The 8,558-nt window shown below is 57.3% G+C and overlaps 2 non-coding genes across 2 annotated transcripts; both read right to left on the reverse strand.

Moving 5' to 3' along the window:
- Window positions 1-337: 337 nt before the first annotated feature.
- On the reverse strand, window positions 338-490 carry LOC140215043 (5.8S ribosomal RNA). The gene has a single exon (XR_011891964.1). It is a non-coding gene; the product is annotated as a 5.8S ribosomal RNA (ribosomal RNA).
- Window positions 491-2,064: 1,574 nt separating this feature from the next.
- Window positions 2,065-3,879, reverse strand: LOC140215047 (small subunit ribosomal RNA). Its single transcript, XR_011891968.1, has one exon. It is a non-coding gene; the product is annotated as a small subunit ribosomal RNA (ribosomal RNA).
- Window positions 3,880-8,558: the final 4,679 nt, after the last annotated feature.

Below are 8,558 nucleotides of genomic sequence, written 5' to 3' on the forward strand. Positions count from 1 at the left end.
CGTGCACGCAAGCGTGCGCTTCCGACTCTCTCGCAAACGTGCGCGCTACATGGCAACAGACGTTCGCGCCTCGTGCTTGGACCGCTCTTTCCCTGCAGGTATCCGACTCCATCCTGCGGCGGTCTTACTAGAGGCGCGCACTCGTCACGCTGCAGTAGTATTGCCTCGTTTCCGTCTTTTCGAAGAATTGGCACAACGGTTTGCCACCGTCTCCCTCTCGTGAGGCCGCTGGCGCGTGGCTTTAGCGCTCAACGTACTGTCCATGATGCCGACGCGGTCAAAACGAGTCGACGGACGCACGTTCCCTGTGCGCCGAAGTCTCTCTTGATATGTGATCCGACCCTCAGACAGACGAAGCCAAGGGAAGACCCAAGGCCGCAATGTGCGTTCAAAGAATCAGTGCTCAGTGTGTCCTGCAATTCACACCAAGTCTCGCAGCTGGCTGCGTTCTTCATCGACCCGAGAACCGAGTGATCCACCGCTTAGAGTCGTGAAAAATAGTTTGTTCAATTCAGTACAGTACAACCAGGGTTTTAGGCACGTGGCGTCTCCCTGTGTGTGGTTTCGAAGAGCGCCTTTCGGCGTGCGCTCCTCCAGTCTCGCTCTTTCGGCGGCCGCGTCTCAGCAGCTGAAAGCCTAATGGCACTCCACTCCTGCTACTCGCGCGTGTGTTTTGCGCCCACGCCTTCCTCGCTTGCCCTCGAGGCACCTTATGCCGTTTGCGCGCACTCGAAGCCGGTTTTACCTGCCAACCATCCACCGGACCCGTGTGTCTCGTGTGCACGTTCACATCGCTCCACTAAAAATTGCAAAGAGCGACAGAGCCATGATTAGGGCTAAGCCGCTGTGGAGTCTTTAACGGCTACACGGCCACGGGCAGGGCTTCACCCCCATCGACGTGCTTCGCTTCAGTCAGCAGTAGGTTCATAGAAGGGCCTCAAACACACACACACTTTCGCATCGGCAGATCGCCGCAGCATAACCGCTGTTGATCCAACAGCCTACTTGAGACGAAAGACAAGAGCCCGGCGCGCGTACTCGCGCAGCTCTCCAAAACCACTCGGCCAGTGCCAGGGACGGCTCCCTGCGCCGGCGCCACAACAAGTCTACTTGAGGCGGAAGACGAAGCCAGCAAGGGCCTGGCCGCAAGTGCGTTCGAAACCGGGACTACAGTCCCTCGTCTGTCCGTACTTCCTCTTTCGACGTGCGGCGCCTTCCCAAAGCGCACAAGTCCGCTAACCGCAGAACGCTTCCGACGTAGCAAAGCCGCGTTTCCTTCGGTACTTCGCAGCAACGCCGCCTTTCCCTCGGCGGCGGGCGAATAGCCTGCAGACGTCGTCGCATTAAACCGCGATCTCGACACCTCGCGCGTCACGAGCAGGAGCCGACCGGCAGCCTCCGGCCCTTTCGGACTCGGTGGCATTTGCCGCGGAGGACGGGAGAGCACTTTAGGCCACGGTTCCTTCCGTACTTGGCAGCCGCACCCTCATACCGACAGTTCCATGACCGACCGAGCGCCACACCGTTCCTTTAGTACTTGGGTGGCAACAAAGTCGGGTCGTTACTCCATACTCGCCGCAGGAAGCGACCGGCAGCCGCCAGCCTTTTCAGACTCGGCAGCGTTTGCCGCGGAGGACGGGAGAGCGCTCGCACCACGGTTCCGTGTGTGTACTAAGCGGCAGCGGCATTAGCTCTCGACCGTCAGTTCCTTGACCGACCGCACGCTTCGCCGTTCCCCTCGTACTGGGCAAAGCAGCAGGTCGGGTCGTCTTACTCCCATTCCGCGCAAGAGCGCCAAAGCGGACAGAAAGCCCACCCAGTGTGCGTTACGCCGTTTCTACCCGCGGGCGCGGCCAAGCCAACCGTCCAAGGTTGCAGCCGGCGTCCACTGGGCGCAACAAATTTGGCACGGGGCGCCCCTCAAAATTCAGGCAGTCCCCGGCATGTTCGGGTATAGCCGTCCCCGCGTCCAAGCGGGGCCAGCGGCGGAAAGCGTCGGGCGCAGCGAGCTGCTTCACCCACACGGGGTAGAAACAATGGCGCTCGCCACCCTTCACAATCCGGTAATGATCCTTCCGCAGGTTCACCTACGGAAACCTTGTTACGACTTTTACTTCCTCTAAATGATCAAGTTTGGTCATCTTTCCAACAGACCGGCGCAACCGAAAGGCCGCGCCGGACATCGGTCCGAAGACCTCACTAAATCATTCAATCGGTAGTAGCGACGGGCGGTGTGTACAAAGGGCAGGGACGTAATCAACGCGAGCTTATGACTCGCGCTTACTGGGAATTCCTCGTTCAAGGGGAACAATTGCAAGCCCCTATCCCAATCACGAAAGAAGTTCCACGGGTTACCCAGTCCTTTCAGACAGGGATAAAGACACGCTGCTTCCTTCAGTGTAGCGCGCGTGCGGCCCCGGACATCTAAGGGCATCACAGACCTGTTATTGCTCTGTTTCGTGCGGCTAGGAGCCGCTTGTCCCTCTAAGAAGGTTGTAAGGTGCTGGGAACCCCGCACCTATTTAATAGGCTAGAGTCTCGTTCGTTATCGGAATTAACCAGACAAATCGCTCCACCAACTAAGAACGGCCATGCACCACCATCCACCGAATCAAGAAAGAGCTCTCAATCTGTCAATCCTCCCAGTGTCCGGGCCGGGTAAGTTTTCCCGTGTTGAGTCAAATTAAGCCGCAGGCTCCACTCCTGGTGGTGCCCTTCCGTCAATTCCTTTAAGTTTCAGCTTTGCAACCATACTTCCCCCGGAACCCAAACACTTTGGTTTCCCGGAAGCTGCCCGCCGAGTCATTTGAGTAACTCAGGCGGATCGCTGGTTGGCATCGTTTATGGTCAGAACTAGGGCGGTATCTGATCGCCTTCGAACCTCTGACTTTCGTTCTTGATCAAAGAAAACATTCTTGGCAAATGCTTTCGCAGTAGTTCGTCTTGCGACGGTCCAAGAATTTCACCTCTAGCGCCGCAATACGAATGCCCCCGTCTGTCCCTCTTAATCATTACCTCGTATTCCAAAAACCAACAGAACAGAAACGAGGTCTTGTTCTATTATTCCATGCAAGTTTATTCAGGCGACTCGCCTGCGTTGAGCACTCTAATTTTTTCAAAGTAAAAGCACCGGCCTTCTCGAGGCACACAATGAAGTGCACCAAGAAAGGACCGGCATGATGTTCAGTCCGAGCCGTCGCATCGGGTAGATGCACTACTCGTCTGGAACTGAGATCCAACTACGAGCTTTTTAACCGCAGCAGCTTTAGTATACGCTATTGGAGCTGGAATTACCGCGGCTGCTGGCACCAGACTTGCCCTCCAATTGATCCTCGTTAAAGGATTTAGAGTGTACTCATTTCAATTACGGGGCCTCAAAAGAGTCCCGTATTGTTATTTTTCGTCACTACCTCCCCGTGCCGGGAGTGGGTAATTTGCGCGCCTGCTGCCTTCCTTGGATGTGGTAGCCGTTTCTCAGGCTCCCTCTCCGGAATCGAACCCTGATTCTCCGTTACCCGTAACAACCATGGTAAGCAAGTAACCTACCATCGAAAGTTGATAAGGCAGACACTTGAAAGAAACGTCGCCGGCTCGTGGCCATGCGATCAGCACAAAGTTATCCAGAGTCACCACACAATACGGGCCGAAACCCGATCGATCTTGGTCTAATAAAAGCACCCGTCGCCCAAAGGGCTTCAGGCTCACTGCATGTATTAGCTCTAGAATTGCCACAGTTATCCAAGTAGGAAGAAACGATCTAAGGAACCATAACTGATTTAATGAGCCATTCGCGGTTTCGCCTTATTTCGGCATGTACTTAGACATGCATGGCTTAATCTTTGAGACAAGCATATGATTACTGGCAGGATCAACCAGGTAATCGTTCAACTGCGCGTCCAGCCTTTCAAGCAGGCCGGACGCCGTTTTTGCGATGCCGAGGCCACCTTCAGGCGCCCCAACACGCTTCGTTCTCGCAAAGGGTAGCACTTTGCACAGTCCGAGACGACGGCGTTCGAGCTCGCTACGGCGCCCTCCCCGCAGGGCCGGGTATCGCCACGCGGCAAGAAGCACGCAACATTCTCGATAGACCGGTTGTGTCGACTCGATCGCGGCTTGCGGTTTCTCTCGAGCCCGCAGCACTGGTGGACCGACCGACACTTGCAACGTAGCCGAGACGGCAAAGCCGCTAGGCGACGGGTCACGCCCGCGCCTTCGGCGCTTTCGTATTTGATTCGTCCGAGGACGATGCGGAACACACTTCGATATCGTGGAAAAAGCGTCGTCCGACAACCAGCCCCTAACGCATCAAGCGGATGAGGCTGCAGACGTCAGCTGTGGGATCCACGGGAGCGATACCGGGGACACGCTTGACGGGCACGAAGCCCGCCGCATATCAAACACCCAGGTCGCTTTGGGGGCGACTGCTCTCTGGGACCCCCATATAATAGCAGCGATAAGTACCCAGACCTCCATGGGGCCGTACTCGTGCCACTTTCGACGAGCGTTTGGCGAAAATCGTGCCGCCTCGTAACGCCGCGAGCAAGATTGAAAGCTTACGTCGGCAGCACAATGCCGAAGTCGTGAAAGCGCAGCGCGTCTACCGAATGCGCGAACGGCAATTTCTCGCTAATGGCCAGTACGGTTTCCTGCACAATTGCCTTTCTGTCGCCCTACGGGGCCCCCGGCCGATCGATTCGAGGCACGCTAGCACGGCCCCTTCGCCATTTCCGAGCACGAGTGCGAACAGTGCGGGCGGCGTGCTCGACGCCCCGGCTGACGTCGTTTCGGACTTTGTCTCTTCGCGTGCTCGCGGCAACGCCGCGGCCAACGACGACGTCTGCGCGGTTCTTTGCCGGTTCCCGGCGTGCTATAGTGCAGCCCTCTGCAGGGTGACACCGGCTCCGTCGTGGCCGTGCGGCGGCTTGTACGCAAAAGTTGCGTCAAAGGCGTCGCGCTCGCGCCGCCCCGGCACACGCGGTTTCGGACTTTGTCTCTTCCAGCGCTCGCGTAGTCGTGGGCACGATTGTCGACTTCGGAACGGTGCGCGGACACCGCCACGAGCACGCGCAAGACGAAAATCGCACTACGGTACAATGTCGGCCGGGGCCCTACGGCCCCTTACAGTAGCAGCGATAAGTGCCCAGACCTCCATGGGGCCGTACTCGTGCGACGCGGCGGCGTACTGCGCCGAGCCGAGCGCCAATATTTGGCTTTTGCAGGGCGGATTCGAGCTCTGGCGATTGCCGCGGTACCGCCGCTCACCGATTCAAGGCACGCTAGCGCGGCCCCTTCGCCATTTCCGAGCACGCGTGCGAACAGTGCGGGCGGCGTGCTCGACGCCCCGGCTGACGTCGTTTCGGACTTTGTCTCTTCGCGTGCTCGCGGCAACGCCGCGGCCAACGACGACGTCTGCGCGGTTCTTTGCCGGTTCCCGGCGTGCTATAGTGCAGCCCTCTGCAGGGTGACACCGGCTCCGTCGTGGCCGTGCGGCGGCTTGTACGCAAAAGTTGCGTCAAAGGCGTCGCGCTCGCGCCGCCCCGGCACACGCGGTTTCGGACTTTGTCTCTTCCAGCGCTCGCGTAGTCGTGGGCACGATTGTCGACGTCGGAACGGTGCGCGGACTACGCCACGAGCACGCGCAAGCCGAAAATCGCACTACGGTACAATGTCGGCCGGGGCCGTACGGCCCCTTACAGTAGCAGCGATAAGTGCCCAGACCTCCATGGGGCCGTACTCGTGCGACGCGGCCGCGTACTGCGCCGAGCCGAGCGCCAATATTTGGCTTTTGCAGGGCGGATTCGAGCTCTGGCGATCGCCGCGGTACCGCCGCTCACCGATTCAAGGCACGCTAGCGCGGCCCCTTCGCCATTTCCGAGCACGCGTGCGAACAGTGCGGGCGGCGTGCTCGACGCCCCGGCTGACGTCGTTTCGGACTTTGTCTCTTCGCGTGCTCGCGGCAACGCCGCGGCCAACGACGACGTCTGCGCGGTTCTTTGCCGGTTCCCGGCGTGCTATAGTGCAGCCCTCTGCAGGGTGACACCGGCTCCGTCGTGGCCGTGCGGCGGCTTGTACGCAAAAGTTGCGTCAAAGGCGTCGCGCTCGCGCCGCCCCGGCACACGCGGTTTCGGACTTTGTCTCTTCCAGCGCTCGCAACCATGTCGGGGCCGACGCCGACGACTGCGTGGTGTTTCAACGATTGCCGGCGTGACACAATGCAGCTGCGTGCGGGATGCCAGCGATTCCGTCGTGTCCGTGCGGCGGCTTGTACGCAAAAGTTGCGTCAAAGGCGTCGCGCTCGCGCCGCCCCGGCACACGCGGTTTCGGACTTTGTCTCTTCCAGCGCTCGCGTAGTCGTGGGCACGATTGTCGACGTCGGAACGGTGCGCGGACTACGCCACGAGCACGCGCAAGCCGAAAATCGCACTACGGTACAATGTCGGCCGGGGCCGTACGGCCCCTTACAGTAGCAGCGATAAGTGCCCAGACCTCCATGGGGCCGTACTCGTGCGACGCGGCGGCGTACTGCGCCGAGCCGAGCGCCAATATTTGGCTTTTGCAGGGCGGATTCGAGCTCTGGCGATCGCCGCGGTACCGCCGCTCACCGATTCAAGGCACGCTAGCGCGGCCCCTTCGCCATTTCCGAGCACGCGTGCGAACAGTGCGGGCGGCGTGCTCGACGCCCCGGCTGACGTCGTTTCGGACTTTGTCTCTTCGCGTGCTCGCGGCAACGCCGCGGCCAACGACGACGTCTGCGCGGTTCTTTGCCGGTTCCCGGCGTGCTATAGTGCAGCCCTCTGCAGGGTGACACCGGCTCCGTCGTGGCCGTGCGGCGGCTTGTACGCAAAAGTTGCGTCAAAGGCGTCGCGCTCGCGCCGCCCCGGCACACGCGGTTTCGGACTTTGTCTCTTCCAGCGCTCGCAACCATGTCGGGGCCGACGCCGACGACTGCGTGGTGTTTCAACGATTGCCGGCGTGACACAATGCAGCTGCGTGCGGGATGCCAGCGATTCCGTCGTGGCGGTGCGGCGGCTTGTACGCAAAAGTTGCGTCAAAGGCGTCGCGCTCGCACCGCCCCGGCACACGTGGTTTCGGACTTTGTCTCTTCGAGCGCTCGCAGCGATGTCGAGGCGATCGCTTACGTCTGCACGGTTTCCGGTGTGCTACAATGCAGCAGTCTGCCGCACTACACCTCTTGGTTGCCGAGGCCAGCACGGCAATTTACTGAAGCGAGCGCATTGCGCCCAGGCGGCAGCGGACTTTGTGCTTTCGGGAGTGCTCTTGCTGTAAAATTTGAACGGCTGCAGCTGCGCGAAGCAAGTGTACCTATTTTCACTCTCTCTCTGTCTGCCTTTGAGGCGACTGTAATTTCACTTTACACTTTAAACGCAACTGGAGGCGGGAGCAACCTGATGAGAGTAGGTGGACTTCGGTACATGTAATTTAGAAATTGCTTTCAAGCTTTGAGGACATACACCTTCGCGCCATCTGCTTTCCCCGTCTCTTTGGCACTTTATAGTATGTGCTGCATGCTCTGCATTCCAAAGAAACACGCCTGTCTCTCTCCCTCTCTCACGTTCTTCTTCTTTTTGTAGCTGCTGTTGTAGAAGATGCTATGCTCTTTAATCGCTGTAACATAGAGTGCTTGCACAAGCCAACAACTTTTGCGTGTTTTTTTTTTTTTTCTCTTCCCAAGACGTTTCTGCCATTATTCACTAACTCTCGTTCTTAGTATGCAATGGAGCGTTAGCTCGCGCCATCTACCTTTCTTTCTGTATTGCAAAGTCCGCAGGTTTTCCTAGTTCCGTACACAGATGGCGCCAATGCGTTTTGGCGCCAGGTTCGAACGACCTCGCTCTACTCGTGTTTGGCATTTGAATGTTTCAAAGGGGTTTGCGACAGGGGGTGGTTCTTGTGCAAGGCTGAGCTTTCCAGCTGCGTTTAAGCTATATGCTAGCATGTGTGCGTATATATATATATATATATATATATATATATATATATATATATATATATATATATATATATATAAATACACAAACACACACACACACACATGCATATATACATACACACACACGGTAATGGTAAAGATGATGAGGTAGCACTTTTTTTTTTTCTTTTTTTTACAATGCCTGTGTTTCAGATGGCGATCTTTCTCCCCTCTATGTTTCCGGTTGGAAGGAGTGTGCAGCGTTTTCTATATTTATTTTGTCATTCACTTCTATGTTGCTCGTCTTCGTACATGGGGCATGCTACCTAATTCTACCGGTCGATTCGACACGTTGCGATCCGTCCCGGCCTGTGCCGTATCAAAATTTTCAGTGGGCCTTGCGGTAAATAAAAAGAAATGAAGGAAATGCGCGTAGTATATTACAATTGCACACGGGCTTGAAACGAAGCCCTCAAGGAAGGTCACCTTGAGCGGTCGCATTCAGACGGAAGTAAGCATTCCCCTGGCGCGTTTTTTTTTCCGCTCGCCTGTTCCGTTTTCTACGAGGTTGCCTTGGTTGGTTTCGCGTTACAAGCAAGCTTGCACTCGGGTCTCGTTTCTACGCGAC

This window comes from Dermacentor andersoni, unplaced genomic scaffold (assembly GCF_023375885.2).
Source record: "Dermacentor andersoni unplaced genomic scaffold, qqDerAnde1_hic_scaffold ctg00000799.1, whole genome shotgun sequence".
NCBI classification, from domain to species: domain Eukaryota; kingdom Metazoa; phylum Arthropoda; class Arachnida; order Ixodida; family Ixodidae; genus Dermacentor; species Dermacentor andersoni.